The sequence below is a fragment of the Camelus bactrianus genome, chromosome 8 (genome assembly GCF_048773025.1).
Source record: "Camelus bactrianus isolate YW-2024 breed Bactrian camel chromosome 8, ASM4877302v1, whole genome shotgun sequence".
NCBI lineage: Eukaryota > Metazoa > Chordata > Mammalia > Artiodactyla > Camelidae > Camelus > Camelus bactrianus.
The window spans coordinates 50,629,754-50,649,455 of NC_133546.1; the positions used below are offsets into that span (position 1 = coordinate 50,629,754).

The 19,702-nt window shown below is 39.0% G+C and overlaps 1 protein-coding gene across 3 annotated transcripts in view; it reads right to left on the reverse strand.

Moving 5' to 3' along the window:
* GRIK2 (glutamate ionotropic receptor kainate type subunit 2) overlaps nucleotides 1-19,702 on the reverse strand; it is a 926,084-nt gene that overhangs the window by 541,334 nt on the left and 365,048 nt on the right. The window lies entirely within an intron of this gene.

The following is a 19,702-nucleotide window of genomic DNA, read 5'->3' on the forward strand; positions in this document are numbered from 1 at the left end:
AAGGATTCTCCATTACTTTGTCCTTTCACTACTCTTTGAGTCTTATACTTCCTTTAAAACCCAATGATAGCATATAGAGAATATACGTTTCTGGTATGTCTTTCAAGAAATCTGGCAGCATGTCAAGCAACTATCGGCTTCAGGACCTATCTGTGGCTAAAGCCAGGCTCTGTGCTAGCCTTTCCTGCCACCTAGTAGAACTTGGAATCTCAGCCAATGTTTCTTTCCTCTTTAGAATTATCCACTTTCATACCTTCAAATTACCCCCTCTCCCAAGAATTAGAAAAACTCTGCTCATCCTTTTTGTGCATCTCCTAAAACACAAGTGCTGACATCCTTTCACTACAAGAAGTTTCCCAAGCCACTTTCTTGTACTCTGTAGTTTCAGAAACAAGGTGAGGCCACAGGACTCCCTACTTCATTAAGCTTTTCCCAGACCTTAAAGCCAATCGAGGTAGACTTATTGGCACTTCATTGTGGCAAGAGGGTAAATCACCCCCTAAAATATGTAACACCACGTTCTGGGTAGCACAGGCATTTCCAGTGTTAAAACAAAAGAGAAACAAGCTAACTGACAAGCAAATAAACAAACAAAAACTCTGTTTTCTTACTAGAAAAACAACCTGGAGACCTTCTAGAAATATAGGAAGCTGCAATCACTTAATTTTTTTCCTAATCCTATGGTATTGAAATAGAATCTAATTCACCAGCATTCCAGAAGGTGCAGGCTGGGCTGGCAGGGCCAATCTCAAAAGCAGGAGTCCTGTGGTGACCGGTGACAGACACTAGACTACACAGAAAGTTTCACTCAGTGAGAAGAGATATGTGTGGAGATACTGGCTTTTGGGAAGAGTGGAGCTTAGAGAGCATATAAAGGTATTGAGGCCTGTAAAGGGGGAGAGAGCTACAAGTCCTGAATATATCACCCTCCCCCTCTGTGAATGTTCAATAAAATTGAAAAAACAAACAAAACAAAAACACAGCATTTCTTGTGGCGTGTGGCAAAGAGGATGAGTCTTCTGGTCTGAGTCTGATGAGGCCTGGGTCTTAAAGTTCCTTGTAGATTTGTAGGAGCTTGGGCAGGGCGGGGGGTTGGGCAGGGCAGACAACAGAAGGAAGTAATGTGTTGTAAATCTACGAAGAGCTTTGAGCTGCCCGATCTAGGCCCTCAAAGAGAAATGTGGGTAAATGTGTCAATATGTCCTAGGACATGGAGGGGACTCAGCTGGAATCTGATCAGCAGTTTTAATTTCTTAAACTGTAAAGAACTAGGAAGTATAGTTGTTGGACAGCCTGCAGAGGTTCAGGTGTTATCACACAGAGAGCAAGATGAACAGCTTTCAGTTCCTCAGTCCAGTTACTTCCAACTGGGCATAATAATCTTCCTCAAACGATGTTCCTTCAAAGTTGACCGGTTTTAGAATTGGCTGATTAACCAGATCGACTGTATAAGCAAGCATTTGTCCTAGGGTTCTTGTGGCTCCAAACCACTGGGTAAAGAAAGAGATTCAAGCGTCTCAGCAGGATTATTTTAATTACTGATTAACTTAATGCACCAAGCTAAATTGCAACTTTGTTCATTTCTTCATAAAATCCAGTATTTCCCTCTAGTTTTTGTTAACATTGATTGACCACTGTCAAATAAGATTTGGTCCATGCTGTGTCTTGTACCTAATTCTATTCAACTTCTCCGTATCTAATTTTACCTTGATTATTTCCTGTTGTTTTAAAAGAATACTTTTCCATGAAAAGGTCATTTTTATTTGACATTCCATCATATTTTCTGCAACTGTGTATGGGTGATTTTATATATATATAAAATATATATATTTTGAAGTTATTTTTTCCACTGGCATCTACTAACATTTATTCACTCCATAGCACTTTCATAATCTCACTGAGATGGTCATTTCCCAAAAGAAATATTATTGCCATAAATGCAGTTTTTAATCCCAGATTCTCACTAATTGTCATGAACAAGAAGAATATTCCTTCACTAATCTTTCCTTAGAATCTTCTTTACTCAAGACTCTACTTAAGGCAGAACATTGCTTTTCTTTACAAATTATATTTAAGTTCAAGGTAATTAGGTATATCCACTTAACCCAAAACTCTAAACCAAATATCCATCTTAACATAATCTCATAATAGATGAGAAAACTACCTGTAAAACCTACATCTCAGAGATACTTTCTTACGTTTGTTATTTCAACTACAGTGCATTGCATTTCCACTTTTAAAATTAATGTTCAATAAACATATTCACCATATTCACCTGTATAATGATGACATTAACAAAGGAAGTCGAAGAGAAGAGGAATATTTATAGGAGTCAGCAGAGTATAATGGAAAAATTCCACGTCTTTGGAAATCAGAAAATCCTAGATTCAAATGCCTATCTGCATGAATTTAAGTAGCCTGGCTTTAAAAGTTAGTTTTTTGATCTAAAAGATGAGATTGGGGATCATTTTCTCATAGGCTTGTTGTGAGAATTAAATGAGATATCTGTGTCATGGAGCCGATGAAGCATAAAATGGCTGTCAGAACTATGGCTTCCTTCCAAGGCTAAAAGTCTCAAGATGTTCTTTCTGCATAAAGTTGTTACTTTGATCTCCGGGCATCCAGTAAAACCATCACGGCTCTCTAGAACAAAATTAACTGAACATGCGATTGGTGGCCAAACTACAGGCGAAAATAAGTAAGCTTATCTCTGAGACGGCTTCCATGGAACAATGAACAGCAGGAAATCCATGCGACATAAACATAGATGGGCCCAACGGAACCCACTTTCAGGAGGTCAGTGCTCTCAGTGCGCCTGGCGACGTTGTTACGAAGCTCCAGCTGTGTGCTGAAAGCAGCAGAGCAACAGTTAAAGATAAAGATGGCCTATTTTACAGCCCAGGCTTAAGTTCTGAGATAAAACCGGGACTCAAGGTAAACGAAACCAGGATGACCGAAAACATGCCACATCTCGTTAGTTCTATACACACATCAGCAATCTCAGTAGCTATTGCTATCGTTGTCACAAAACCCAACAGAGCTACTGAAGTCACTGCCGCCTCGTAAGCGGAGATGTGTCCTCTCCAGGCCGTCTAATCTATGCCCAGGGATTCCATTTCCATCCACAGGGGGACGACACTCCAAGTCCCCTTACTTGTACCTTTCTCTTAAAGCATAATTTTCTCTATCAGTTTACTGAGGAAAACACTAATCACACATGACATGCCACTTTTAAGTGTTACTTTATATACACTTACTGGAAAGTAATGATGTCATACATCTATTAATTACAAATATGGACTCACTGAAAGAGTGTGCCAGGGACAAAAAAAGATATTGATCACATGTTTGTTGATGGTGATCTCACAATGCGGCTGCGTTATTTTGGGCTTTCCAGGGGACTCTGTACTGGAAAGATCTACGTTCCATTCAGGAGTTCCACACAGACATTTATTTATAAGTGCAATAATGGACCTATTCACAGGATGCATTAGCCTTTGTAATTTTAAATCTCTCAAATAAAACTCATCTAAAGAATTAAAGCAATTAAATTAATGGCCAGTGTAACTTTAGAACAAATTGTTCTCATCGATTATGTCATTCTGTGAAAAATTAAAACATTTCAGTTGGTTAAGATCAAAACAACAACAAATGAATGCCTTCCCTTGAACTAACCAAATCCTAATCAACCTCAAAAACTCATTTCATGTCCCCCCTTCTTCCATGGTATCTTACTAATCTCTCACTTCAATCCACGAGGACCACTAACTTACTAGAATTACAATAAAACTCTGTCTTTGTAACAAATTTGGCACTTAATCAAAGAATATCCAGTTAAACCTTCATCTGATGGATAAATGGAGACATAGAAAGACTTAGTGATCAAACCAAGGTCTTACAGCTGTTTGTAGCAAAATCAGAACAACCAGAGTTTATGGGGCTTCATGCCAAGTTTTCTTCTACTACATTCTATGTTCTCTGCCCACTGCTTTATATTTCACTTCCTTTTAAGTATGTCTCTGTCTCTCACAATCAAAAATAAGCTCTTTGAGGGAAGAAGGATGGAGTGTGGAGGTGAGCTGGGAAGGAGATAAAGGGGAATGTTTCAGGCACCTTGCTAACTTCTTTCCTTCTACCATTTATTCTACTCATTACAGGATTCCTTTAAATATCTCTCCCAATTTTACAGGTGAGAATTTGAGGCTCAGAGAGATTATATTGATTGGCCAAGGCTACTCAGATGGCAAGATGGACAGTTTGTCCACTTTGGGAAAATGATTAATGTTACACTGTTTGTACTGTAAGGAATCACTGTGCTGTGCTTTTCCCTATTCTCTCAGATGTTAAGAACATGTACCCATTTATGTATAGCACCCTCTTGTTCCTAAGAAATGTCCTATAAAATTGCAATTTCTTAAAGGCGTAATAATAGAAATAGCAGAGGAATGGAGTAGGAAATTTTTCATCACAATATTTACTGTATAGCAACAAAGACTACAAAAAGAGTCTTTGAAATAAATGGAAATAGAACAATCTTTTTGTCCTAATTGGCACTGTTTTTGGCAGTTGTGAAGTACATTAGATGCTCACCACATTATCCTTCTATTATGTAGCTAGACCATTATCAATAAAAGGAAAAAGAACACATTTGCTAAGATTTCCATGAAATAAATAGGCCTCATGAAGGAATGCAAAGGGACGTTTTTGCTAATGCGTTTCCTTGTATGAGAATGGAAAACTGAAGATTTTTCTGAGGGTGGAAATGAGCTGGCAAGGTGGTCTGTTGATTACTTACTGGCATTAAGTGACAGGAGTAGAATGTCTCTCCTTCAGTCCCTGGTAAGTTTAGGGGATTCCATTGTCAACTATTGGCTGCAAGACACTGAGGGGTTTTTTTTTTGTTGTTGTTTACAAAATTCAACATATATGACCATATAGGTAGTTAAATCTAAAAGTACGTTAATAATTATATATAGTATATTACACAATTATAAGTAGATCAAAATCTCTACTTGAAAACTATGCTATAGACCATTTCTAATCTTAATTTAGAAGAAATTTACAATATAATTTAAAATCATCTAGGACTTTCTTTACATCACTGTTGATTTTTACAAAAAAAAAAAAAAGCCCCTAATTATAAAAGAACAAGAAAAACTGCAAGATCTTAAATCCGGTGATTTAGTTCTAGGAAAAGATTATACATGATGAACCAAGAAGAATCTGAAATTTTGCAGAAGATACCAATTCCCCAAATTACATAGTCTTTATCCAGACTAGTACTTGCACCCACATAAAAATCTTCCTCCAGTAAGAGCAAGGGTAACATAAATCATAGGATCTAAATATGGAAGAAACGTAATTATTCACCACACCCCCACTCTATTCAAGCTTTGCCACAGAACATTTTTCTCACAAGGCAAATGCTAAATGTCTCTGTACATAGCCTTGCAGCTGAAAAAAAAAAAAACAACAATGTCACTAAGAGTTCAGTACAGAAAAAAAGCCATCATCATTTCAGTCAAGCTATTTTGTGGAATATTCTGAAATACTCAAAAAATGTACTGTAGGAATATAATATATAAGAGCCTACAAAAACATAGCTTGAAAAAATTATTTATCTCACAAAAACTAGTATTTAATTAGCAAAATGTAGCTATATAAGTATTTATATATACATATATGTATATACATCAACTTGTTCAAAATTTTACTCCTAAAACATTCTAAATAGAATTTATTAACCAAATCTTATTTGAAATTCACTAAGCAAGATCATGCTTATAGAGAAACTTACGTTGAACTTTGAAAAGGTTCAACAGATCCTAATGTTAAAAAAATCAAGTGCATATTTTAATATTTCTATATGAAATAAAAGAATAGAAGAATGAAGAAAGACGAAATAGGAGCCTACTGCAATCATCCATCCTTGTGAAAAAATAATGAGTACCTAACTATGAATGTAAGGATAAGGCAGATCCAGGAGGTGCCGAGAATGAGTCTGCAAGGCTTGGAAAAGGCTCAGCCATGGGTCCAAGTAACCAGAGAATGTCAGTGATGTTGATAAGAATAAGAATATGGACTCTGGAAAGAAGAAAATCAATGCTGTTTGGGCACCTGACTCATGAGGTGCCAAAGGAAATTCTGATGGCATGGAAAGAGGATAGGACTAGAGATAGAGATTTAGAAATCCTGTGTGTAATGGAAACTGCTTGAGCTATTGCTATAGAGGCAATGGAAAAGGGAGAGGACAGAAAGAGAGGTCAAGGGTATCACCAGCACACTGGGAGAGAAATGGTTTCCAGAACACAAGGAGAGAACTGACAGGGGGACTTATTTACTGTAGGAGAAGCCAAGCCATAGCTACATCCTGTTTCAACATGTCCGCTCTAAACCTCTACTGTTGCAAAAAATAAATAAACATCATTTGCATGTCTTCATAATGTAGTTAACTGGGGAACTGTCTTATTCTTGGTGCAGTTCAAGCAAGATTGGTGGAGACTGAGTCCTGAAGGGAACGATCTCTGCTCTGAACAGCAGAAAGTGCCAGCATCAGACAAAGCTAAGAGTGGTCCCACGGCTCATGACAGCTTCTTGGGAATTAAGCACAAGACATCTTACTGCGGCTGAGTCATACTATATTCAAAGAGAAAAAGAACAGAAAAGTGCAATCATGATACTAGGTGAAAGCACTCAGCCACCTGACCTAGAAACTTACACAGTGAAAAACATGGCCCCAATGAAAAAGAAGAAACAATTTTAACTCTAAGACCTGGGACCTACTATTTTCTTTGAAAATGCAAGTTCAGTTTCAAAAACCTAAATCTGTGTGGACAGAATTTTCTTTTCTCACAGAAGCTAAAATAGATTTGGCAAGCACCCAGGGTCCTCAAAGGGTAGTTGCAGGAAAGTAAGTAAAATATTCTTTATGTCCTGTGGTTTTTGTTTTCCCTTCGGGGATCATGGTGACCAGCTGGGGAAAGAAGTACCCACCCCGTCTGTGGTGCTGCCTTCCCTGACAGACCCTCGAGGACAAAGGGCAGCCCTCCACAACGAATCAAGTACGTGACACATCAGATCATCACAGAGAGGTTAGGAAAATCCCCCTCACCTATGAAAGGCTTTATCACATTCCAGAAAGTGGTAGGAAAAGAAAACGTTTTAAATCTGCATATCCAGAAGGTGATATTCAAACCTTTAAGTTAAATTCAGTAGAGCTATAAAATGTTACCCAAGATTCACAAATTTCTCAGAAAGAAAAATACATACATGACTCATCTTTTTCTTGTCTTTTCTAATTTAAAAAAAAAATTCAAACTGGGAAAAAAAGTCTATATGTCAGCTCTCCTGTCCACGGGATCAGACACCTACAAGGCACTTGGAAGTCTGAACTAGATGTCCGCTGATATTCAAAATCCCTTCCAGCTCTGAGATTCTACTATTTTGAGTTTGCCTAAGAAGAGGGAAATTTTCTGAGAATCTGTTTCTAGGGAGGTGACTAAGACATGTATCCCACTGCATCCTCTCTTTCTTACCTCCAGCCGGAGCTTCTGCTGAAGCCGCTAGCACTCTGTGGTCAGTGGCCCCAGCTCACCCACAGGAATAAGAAGCAGGCATGGAAGCCCACTTTGCACTGTTTGTCTGCTGGTGTCTAAAAACCCCCCAGCCAGGGTTATTCCATATTTAAGGGGGATCTATAAAGCATAAATATACCCCTTATCGGTGGGCCACAGTAAAATGGGGGGCCCCCGTGCTGCTGTGATCGGTCATGCACTGTTTCTTCTACAATAACAAAGAAGGACTTCTGGTCTCTAGCCACTATTTTAAGATCTATTCCTGGCCTGCAAGACTCATAAAGTGTTCCTTAAGCTATCCCTGGGAGTAATTTGCATAGGCAACTGGTGTTCATTAACTGGGTGACTGCAGATGTAGGCAATAGAGAATAAATAAATGTCGAGCTTTCTCTCTTAATCACACCGCTCACCTCTAGGTTCAGAGTGAAAAAGAAGTCCTCATCCCTGTGGGCCACCTGCTCTACTGCAGAATTCTAAGTACAGAGTTGAATACCTTGTTCTTCAGCATATAGAAAACAGAGTTAAAACAATAAGATAAAAAAAGAAAAGTACCTGAGGTAGGTACCTTTTGATGAAGAAAGAAAACTGAAGCTAAGTTTTAGACACATAGAAACATAAAAAAGGCAAAAAGTATACATTTCTTTTCTCAGACATAAGAAACATTTATTACACCCTTACCACATGCAAGTCACTGGGCTAAGCCCATTTTGCATGCTGTCTCTTTTAATCCACTCAACCATCCTACAAAGTGGTTGCTAACATTATCCTCATTTTACAGGTGAGGAAATTAAGGCGACAGAGGGTCAGTAATTTGCTCAGTCACACAGCTAGAAAAGCAGCTTTGTTCTTCTGATCTTCCCAAACCTGGAGGAAGTTAGTTTATTCAGTCCTGCCAGAAGGTGAGCTGGAAAGAAAGGCGGTAACGTCTACTTCTCAACCATTTTCTAGATTCCAGGTACTTTCCTGGACACCTCACATACCTTTTCCATGGGACCCCTACAACAGCCCCCAGTGTAGTTATCATTGCCTCCAATGTACAGAAAAGATCACCGGGGATTCTGCCAGACCCGAAGCCCTCCACAGCCTCTGTCTCAGGGCACCTGTCCTTCCAGGAAAGACCCACAGCTCTCAAGTCAGTGTCTGCACCCCAGACCTCAGCCTCTGACACGCTGTGTCATCCAGGTTTCTCTCTCCTCCTCCTCCATCTGCTTCTAACTGTGAAGTCTGGAAAGGGGGTGTCTCTTTTCTTTTTCTGGTTCACATATTCTTCTTTTCTTGCTCTGTAAAGCCTTACCAGTAGAGAAGCTTCTCCCCTCCTTTTGTTGATTTTCCAACAGGGAAGAAAAAGATATTTAGAAGATCTCTTCTCAAGAAAATAGCCCAATGTGTATGATTATAATTGTGCTCTTCAATCTTATTCTTGAGTGACAGAAACCGAATATTACCATGGTCTTTTCTTAACAAATTCTAATCATTGCCTCCTCCTATCACCCCAAGCAGATGGATGTCTTGATAGACTAGGATCCCAAAAAGGCAAAAGAGAAGTGCACAGTTATTCTTAAGTGTCACCCTCAGTACATAGGTACCAATCTCCTCTCCTAGACTATTAGAATATGCACGTTTTTCATCTTTGTATTCCTACACCACATTAGGTGTTAAATAAATGTTTACAGAGCAGATTGTTTTCATCTGGGCAGGAACCATCACTCAATCCAATGTTTGAAACTGATACCACAGTACAAATCAGTTTATCAGCATAATTACCCACAGAAAGGTCCAAGGGATTAAGACACTAGAATATCAATTCCATGAGAATGAGGACCTTATCTTTCTAGTAAGTACCTAGGACAGGGCCAGGAATAGCACAGGATCCCAGTCAATATTAGCTGAACGAAATAATTCATAAAGCAACTCTTCCTAGGGGAAGCAGAAGAGAAAAATCTAAAATGTAATAAAATGTTGGAAGACGGGCCTGATTCAATTCTGGGTATAGGAAACCCCAGAAGGAGGCTCTGAGGAAGTGGGAAGAAACGGAGGGCATGGGGTAGCTGGGGAGAAACAGGACAGGATCTAATGCGAAAAATAACAATTACACAGTCACAAGATTCTTAATCGTGCAGAGGAGTTTTAATTTCTTTAACAATGGCTCAAAATGGATGATTAGCTTATTGTGTGTGGAAAGTAGAAGAGAACGGAGATCCTGTTTTTTAATAAGGGATTCTATTTTGCTGGGAGCATGAACATGGAGTGTTTACAGGACTTCTAGTCCCAACTGCCCACGTCTGAAGGAAACCCGCCCAGAGCTACACCACGCAGGCAGCGCTGTCGAGTGCAGGAAGCCGTATGCCCCTTAACCTAATTGAGGGTTGGAAATTCCTCCTCTTTACAAAGAGTATTAAATCAATAGTTAAAAGCATCCATGGCAGCTCAAGTAACAAAGTGATGACTTGTATTCTCATTTTTCAAACGGCTCGGCTGATGTCACAAACGAGCTCTGCTCTGGTAAATGACAACATAAGCTTGTTTAGGTCACACATGCTCCTCCACATGTCCACAAACACGCCAAGTGCACACACATAAGGTAAAACCCTCCTTTCCTTGAGGAAGTCTGACATCTTTTTCTCCCTTCTTAGAGAACTGAGACCTTTTCATGGCTCCTGACCAAGAACTTTTCCAGGTTGCCACTGAGATGTTAATTATCTACTTAGCACTTTCTTTTTAGACTCTCAGTAGTAACTGCTCTTCATTTCTCTGCCAAGGTAATTCTTGGTCTATTATCAGAGCTCTGAGGTCCTTATGACATCATTCCGACTCACAGCTGTGAACTGCCCTACTCAAAATGCAAGGGAAGGAGGACAGTGCAGACATAGTCAGGGCGGGCACTACATCTCTTCAGTTAATTGTTAATAAAAAATTTAGGAGTGACAAGGTATCAGTTCTCCTGGTCCTATGTACATTCTCTCTTTCATCAGCACCACTGCTGTCTTCTTAACATAATACTTACAAAACTGAGGCTCTTGGGTGCTTAAATTAGGAATAACAGATAAATTACTAGTTTTGAAGCATTTTAACCAAAAAAGATCTCGTCCTGCTCACATGTGTCACTCCCACTGGATGCTTTTGGGGACACCAACATTACCAAGAGTCTTACTGTCCCCAAGAGAACTTACAGTGAAATGGCAACACAGACCCAAAAATTTTTAGTATTTCAGATTCAGGCTGAGATACAAATATAAACATGTTTAATTTCTGGTAAATAAGAAGTCATTTGATTTTTCACAAAGCTTTAATCTTAGAATTCCAATGTAGCAAATTCTAATAAGAAATCCAAGAATTTGAGAGGAGAAAGAAGAATCAAAAGGCAAATGTAAAAGAATGACCTTGTGATGTAGTGAAAGACCGTAAGACTGGGAGCTGGGAGCCATGGGTGAGGTCTAACCCCTCCCCCTCACCTGCAGACCAACCCTGGTCAGTGACTAACACAGTCCTTAAGGGAGGAAGCAAGGGTACTGGATGTAATATCTTTTATGTTACCCTCTGCTTTTAAATTCTACGGTTTCATGGATTGTCATTATATTTGTTTAAAAAAAAAACTAGCACATGAATTTTCATGTCTTGGTTCATTATAAAAGTGGAAGTTTTCAAATCGCTTAATAATGGTAATAGTTTCCATATGTCAACTGCAACAAGCTCTTTCAATTTCAAAGTCACCGTGGACTTTTAAAAATCAATTCAGAAATAATACAAAGTGATATTCTCATTCTACCAAGGTTTAAAATATTATTTTCCAAACATTAACTTTTTTGTAACAACCCAAGCTTTAAGCTCTTTCTTTTGTGTTGATAACTGACTGACAAAAGGCATTCTCAGTTTTGCCCTTCTCATTAAATGCTGTAAAAATAGCTACCATCAGTGAACGGCATTTTCTTCACTTCAGTATGGAGGGAAACATAAAAAAGCTGTTCACAAATCAAAGCTGCCCCTAAAGAATTCTCAGGGGGTAACTAGCCAACAGAGTTAACAACAAGGTAATTATGGGTCAAAAGAACCCTGGATTTTTGTTTGTTTTATTTTTAACATCAGTGATGCGTATTCAGAAAGTATCCTTGTGTGTTGGTTTGGTACATAAGAAAGAAAATCACTGACATTTTTGTTTATAGGTAATAAAATGTAGACTGAGTATTACTTACAACAGAAGTATTAATTCTTAATGAGCTAATTTAAAAACAAACAGACATCATAGCAGGATGTACTGAGCAACATGTGGCTCCAAAACTGCTTCCTAAGTAGATAACCTTAAGGATTAAAAATGTTCCATTTTGCCTCTGTGGTCTATCAGATTATCCCAGAAATTTTACAGCAGTTTAAAGACCACCAGTATCTTTTTTAGTTACAAACTATTGGCATTCATTGAATGAATAAACAAATGAATGATAGACAGACTGGCTGACAGACTAAAGACAAATAAGCCACTAATAGACAGATCAATTCACTTAAATGAATCATTTAATTTTACAAAACATTTCAGATTTGTATTTCCTCACAGAACTCACAGATAGAAAGCACTTCCATGACCCAAACCTGGTCACTTGCAATCAGTCTACAAAAGTACTAGGGAGCTTAGGTACATTGTTTTTCAGGAAAAAATAATGTATCGAATAGTTCTGGTTCAAAGTTATTCACTCAGCAAATACTGACAGGCTACCCCCAGGGCTAAGAGCACCAGGGCATGGACGCAGAGATGGAACGCTTACGGTCTCTGCCTTCAAGCAGGTTTTCTAGCTACTTAGATAACCATATATAATTACATGTGTTCATGTACAAAATAACTACAAAACAGACAGACAAATATGTAACTTCCAAAATAGAGTTACTTAGCAGTGTTATGGGATTTCAGAAAGGTAGAGAGAAAAGAGTAAAGGTGGCATTTCTTCTAGGTCTTCTTGAATACGTGGGAATTTCAACAAAAGCTCAATGAGCAAAAGGAAGGGGCAGCGGGGTCAAGAGGCAGGCAGCTGGCCAGGGCTGACATTCAGTTGGTACACCTAAGTTTGGCTGTGGAAGTTGCTGAAATAGTGAGATACTTCCATGCCATGCGGTAAGTGGTCTCTGCCCCAACCTTCCCCAGACCCTCCTGCCATGCCAGCTGTACAGGACCCTCTCACAGGGCCTCCTGCAATCCTGCAACCAAAAATTTAACGTGCAGCACAGCAATGCTCCCTAAAACCCTGCTCCAGTTTGCAGTAAGTGCCTGTGTTTTATGAGATGTTATATATATTACATACCATCCTTACACTGGGCCTTTTAAGGAAAACAGCCTATAGTTTGAGTTGTCTAGTATGCAGGGGACTGCTGGAAAGGCTTCTTGAAATCTGACTATGTAGGACTTTAAATGCCAGGCTGAAGAGTTTGGATTTCATTAGGAGAGCATTATTATGCGGGTTGGAGGGTGAGAGGGAAGAAGCAGGAGGGAATCAGTAAGAGTAAAGCCGTGTTTAGGAAGATCAATCTGCCAGTAGTGCAAAGGGTAGCTTAGAGAGAGAGAGAGAAAGACAGTCATCAAACATAACAAGGGCTACAATCTTAGTGCTTAGCATCTAATAGATACTGTGGTCCTTACCACAACCCTATATGGCAAGTACTATTTCCCATTTCACAGGCCAGAGACAAGGAGAGGCATTAGGAGTCTTGCCCAAAGTCACACAGCTAACACTAGCAGACCTGGGGTTTGACCCCGGACGACCTAGCTCCAGAGCCCACCTTCTTAAGCACAGTGCTGTAGACAGAGCAGAAGACAGTGAAGACCTGAATTAGGAATTAGAGAACAAACTTAATAATCACAATATGGCACGTACCTAAAAGAAAGAGAAATCAAAGATGCCTCTAAACTTTCAAGTCTGATAGAAAAAAAAAAGTCTATCAAGAAAAAAAAAAAGAAAAGAAAAGAAATTCAAGTGGGAAAATAGTTCAGGAATAATAGGTGATGATCTCTGTGCCAGAGAAACCCACCAATCAGTGTGCCCTGCAGGTTCTGGGGAGGGACACTTGACGCTCAGAAGATACAACTGAACTCTCTTCTGGAATAATCCTCAAGGAGAGTTAGTAGAAGTCAGGGGGGTGCTGGTCAGGGAGAAAGGAAGATGGCATCTCTGGGAGACACTAAGATTTAAAATTCTACAGAAGGAGTAAACAAAGCCAATGTATATTTGAATTTGCCTGTGACACACAGAATAGACTGCAAGAAAAGTTAGCTATTTAAAAATATACATGCTCTGCTGCCTTCATAATTTTTATCTTACATTTCGTGTTGATAAATGTTTTAAACTATGGTACAAAGTTTAAAAAGTAGGACAAATTTCTACGCAGTCATGGTATAAATTAGGGGGGAAAGATGCATACTAGAAAACAATGGAACAGAATATGCTGAAATACTATCAGTGGTTGTGTGAGTTGTTGCTCTTATGAATAATTTATTTTGCTATCTCAATTTTCAATGTTTTATGAAACATTTATAAATTATACAACAAACACATTTATTAAAACATAATGGGGGGAGGGTAATAGCTCAGTGGTGGAGCACACACCCAGCATGCACAAAATCCTGGGTTATCCCTAGCACCTCCATTAAGAAATAAAATAAAATAACTGAGTTGGTACAATCCAGCACTGGTCAACATTAATATAACTAATTATTCTACAGTGTTGATTGCATCAGAAAATTTGGGTATATTTTATTGCAAATTTGATCTCCTATTTCTTTTCAGAAAATAGTAACAACCCCCACAGACACACATTGTGAGTGGAAGAAACCAAGCCCTCACAAGTAATCTGTATCATCCTTACTCTGGCTCTCGACATTTTCTACTCATACAGCTACAGTGCATTCCAAATTTGGGGAGACTTCCCAAGTAAGAAACTCAGACTGTCCAATTAGCCAAAGCTTTAGTGAGTACGTCACTAAAGATAAATTGCTTAGTGCTGTCCCAATGTGTAAGGGCCCCAATTCCCTGTATACAGTTCTCCCCATGCATTTGTGATCCACTCTACAAAAATGAGGATAATGAGCTATGTAAGTCAGGATTTCTTCAATTCAGTCTGGAGCCAGCTCATCTCTGTTCCCAAAGGAGCAAATCTCAGCCGTCAAGAGAGAGAAAAGATGCCTCTGAGCTTTCCCACCTCATGGTCTCTTTCGGCTTCAAAGCCTCTTTTTCCATATTCCATTTGACCTGTTCTCACTTTCTCCCCATTTCTCATACCTAAAAAGCACCTCTCTTTTCTCCTCTAGCTTCTTCCAAAATCAGAGGAAAGCAATCAGATTAAACTAATTGGTACTAAGCTTTAAATGACAGGAATATTTTCATTTCTCCATTTTTATTTTTTCACTTACAAATGTGATGACACAGATATAACTACACGGATACATAAGTATGCTCATGTGCTTCTTCCTTTTACCCCTTTTCCCGTTTTGATTCCTCTCTTTGGTCTTCCCATACAGATCCACATTTCCCACACAGATCCACGCCTTGTCTCCTCCAGGCATCTATGTTAACAACCAGTAGTCTTTCTCTGTATTCATATAATCTCACACAGAGCTATACTTAATGCAGGGGTGCACACACGCACAGACTCAACCAGAACACTCACATACACACAATATATGCACATATATTTACACACACAGTTTTACAAAAAAAAAAGAGGAAAATATTATTTTTTTACTTATTGTTTTCTCATTCAACAATACCTTTTGGAAAGCCTCTAAGTCATCTGGTATAGTCCCAATTTGTCCTTTTGAATATAGATAAAATAGTACATGGCATGAACATATAATTTATTCAATGATTCTCTTAATAGAAATTCACTGTATTTCCTTTTTTTTTTTTTTGCCACAATAAATAGCACTGAAATAAAGAGCCACTTAATTAGGTCTTTATACATAGTGCTCTTATTTCTACGGGATAGGATCTTACGAGTATACTGCTTGTGTGTATATATTTAATTTTAATAGATACTGCCAGATTGCTTTCCAAAAAGGCTGTAATGCTTTACATTTCCACCGGTAATGTATGGGAGTACCCTTTCCCCCACATCCCAGCCAACAATATATGCAGATGCTCTATTCTATTTCTGCCAGGCTGATGAGTGTGAAGTGATGTATCGCTTATTTTCAACTTGCCTTTCCCTGACTGCTAGTAAACTTGAACATCTTTTCATATGCATATTGGCCAACTGCCCTGAAAAAATAAATAAGTTCATTTTTTCTTCTTTTTTAGGGATACCCCATAGGGCTTTTTAAAGTATACCTAAGTACAGGCTTATCTAGCCCATCCATGAGAGTAAAATGGGATTCCCTCTAGATATTCAAAATGAAACCAGTATGGAAAAGATACTCAGCTGTGCTCCACAGACAGTCACTGAGGAATTCCCTAGTTCCAACCCGAAGTATCTAAGAGTGTTCAGTTTTGCCAAGGGTTTATCTTGTGAGGTTGTGGACTGATAGAGAAAGAGAGTAAGGCACGATGTCTGAAGTTCATTGGTGGAGTCAGCTGGGTAGTCAGCCCTGCCTTCAGACTTTTTATATTTAGCACGTGCTACAGTACACAAGCCCCTCTGTTCTCTGGTAGGACACATCCCATGTGGTAATAAATTAAAACCAAGAGATCACTGAGGTATCATGGCAACATGAAGGATCATATGAATTCCCATAAGAGCCATAAGAAAAAAAATCCAAGGAAAATATAAAAACAAGACTCCATATTGAGTTCGAAGAGGTGTCCACATATATATTCACATAATTGGTTCTCATGTTCTAACGTTGAATAATTCAGGGAGAAATAAACACATTTAAATCATGTCATTTGATTTTTAATGGTAAAGAAATATTTGTAAGCAGTATATTGAATTTATATTCAAAAGCATCTCTTTGCTCTATTTTTCTTTTACTTCTGTCTTTTTACTTAGGTGTAGGGGTAGAGTAAATATGAAAGGCTGGGATCATTTCCTTCCAAGAACATACTTGATTGAATTTTAAACTTGAAGTGTTTCTCTAAAAGGACTGAGAAAGAAAGGAGGACTTCATCAGGTAGGTCATAAAAGTGCTAAACATTGAGAAATCAGAGCCATAATGATGCTCCAAATTAGCTTCCCCGAGGAGGGGATTCTGGCCGCAGCCTTTGTTAAGTGCTGTAATGTGTAGTGAGTAAAATGAATTATTCATGTAATACGTGAACATACTCTGGGAATTCCTGAAGGACTCCAGGAGAAAATATGATTTATCTTTCAGGTGATAAGAAGAATTTGGATCCTGATTTCAAGCAAATAATACAATTCAAGAGCAGCTTGCATTGATTTCACAGTCTTTAGATTTCCCCTCCCCCCAGTAAAAGCAGAGGAAATATAATTTAATCAGTAGGGGAAGAACCTGTGCTGATTATGTGAGCCCTCTCCTGAAATCTCAGAGGTGGGACTGCATTCCCAATGCAGGATTTGCATTCAGTCTGCCTTTGCTAAAGTACACAGTTGCTGCTATTTGTGTATGTGAATCATTTCTTCTATAACAAGGATGGAACTACACTTGGGAATTAATTCAAATTAAGTATTAATAATAGGAGCAACTTTTTTAGTGTCATTAAAAAAAGTGCCGTTGGTATTTAAAACCTAAATTGTCACAAAGCATCCTCCCTCTCCCTGTATACGTTCAGGTTCTAATCCCATCATTAAATTTTCGGTCAAAGTATTTTCTCAGTTGTCACCAATGGAATGAAAGGAATCCAAGTGAGATTCAATGCTCATTTACTTGAGATTGCTTTAAAATCCTAGGTTTTGTTTGTTTGTTTGTTTGTTTAAAAAAAAAAAGAACATTCAGTGGATATTTATTCCCTTTTCTTGGGGAACTTGGTGGCACAAATGGCCCAAGGATGCTTTCAAAATGAGCAGGGATGTATTCAAGCTGTATTACCTGTACTTTAGTGTTATTTATGAAAAGTAGGCTAGTGAAGAATTAAGAATATGGATGATAATAACTTCAAATATTGCTCAGCAAAGTCATGTTCTTTCAACTTTCAGGACTCATGCCTTGTTAAATGGAAGAGTATTAGGAATGCCCTCTTTGGGATGACAAAGGGTTAATGAGCATATATTAAGGAGCACACCCCCCAGGCTACGAGACAGGCCCAGACAATGGGAAGGTCCCAGTCACTGCTCTTCATGCCCACTGTCCCCTACCACCTCCTCTTCTCTCTGACTATTACCTAGACCACTCTCTAGGCTGCTAAAGGCAGAGCCATCCTCTATGGCATGCTGCACAGCTTACTGAAGAGAGACAAAGTTCTGGAATATAGCATTTCCTGACACCTTGCCATCTGCCCACAAAATGAAGCTTCTCAGAGCAAGAGATAGCAGCAGATTAGTAGCTGGATGAACCTTGAACATTCCTAGTTGTCTTGTGCTGAAAAGTGGACTTCCTGCACTCCTCCCACCCCCAGTTGGGTCTCAAAATGCAAGAGCGCCACCCCTAGAGGCAGCACGAGGGAAGGGGCAGAGAAGGGGCCCAAGATGTCTGGATTTGATGGCACTGAACCCTGAGCACTGGACCACCTCTATTCCCACACCCTCGTCCCTGGGTCCCTGGATCTTTGTTCGTCTCGCTTGGGCTTGCCCCCATGTGATGGGAAGATAACCCTTTTCCATTCTAATTTTGCCTCTGAAGACTCCAGTCTTCTGGCCGAGATCTAGGAACTCTAATAATAATACAAGTACCTAAATATACTAAAAAGAATAACTCAATATTTGTGTTTTTCAAAACTTTGCCCTTTCCAATAAAGTATAAACTCTTTGATGGCAGAAGCCATGTCCATTTCTATTCATGCTGCAAACCCAGTGGCTAACACACCACCTGACACAGAGTAATTGCTCATTAAATAGATTAGATTAGTCAGTGGTTCTCAGATGTTAGTGGGTATCAGAATCAGGTTGCTGAGCCTCATCCTTAGTTCCTGATGCAGTAGATCTGGGGTGGGATCTGAAAATCTGCATTTCTAACAAGTTCCCAGGTGCTACAGCTGCCCATGGCCCAGAGACCACATTTTTGAGAAACACTGCATTAAACCACATGAAATTATTTACGTTGATCCAAAATGGCTAAATATTAGCAATTTCATATGATTTAACTTAACATATTTATGAATTAATATATATGAGTAGATGGAGAAATATGATGTAGGCATTTATATTCTTTCTTGAGCTTGTCCCAGAAGCCAGCATCAGTGCATGTGGCATTACAGAACACAGGCTCTGGAGCCGGACAGACCTGCATTTAAATTCACCCTGACACTTACTAGGGCTGGTGCCCCAGAGAAATCACTGATTTTCTCGAAGCCTCAACTTTCTTATCTCTAAAATGGGGGTGATGGACTTGTGAGGACTGAATGAGAAAACACGAAAAATACCTGCACTGTACCTGACATGTGGCAGATATTCAATAAAGAGTAACCATCACCATTATTATTAATTTTACCATCATTATTACCATCTTAACATTGGGCCACACTCTAGAAATAAGAATAAGTCATGTTCTCCTATGTATTTTCTCTCTGTGAGACGTTAACTAGAATTGGAAAAGGCTGCTTGAGGGTTATTTCAGAAGAGCAATGGTTCTTCATGCTGAGGAAAATGTTCCTGTTACAGCATGCAACGCCTGCTCTAGGTCCAGCAGCGTGCTGGGAGAACCCCACATCTCAACTACAGAGAAGCAAAATTCAACCAAAAGTTGTTGAAATGAAAGGATCAGAAGACTTGCTGTCAGAAATCTAAACCGCTTCAAACTCCTCAATATTGGGAACATCTGGGAAAAGTTATTTAGCCTTTCTCAGACTGTTTCCTCACCTGTGAAAGAAGATTAATACCATCAACTTTTTAGGCTTATTATAGGAATTAAATAAACACTGTGTGTGCACATGCATAAAAAATCCAAAGCACTAAACAAGGGTTATATTTTTGTGCAACGTGCAGTAAAACAGTACCAGTCTCAACCACACTATTCCACAGTCCCTATAAATCCACCCATACAAGCCACATCTGGGTGTTGATTTAGAGTTTATAAAATGTGGTCATTGTAGCTGTGTAATCTC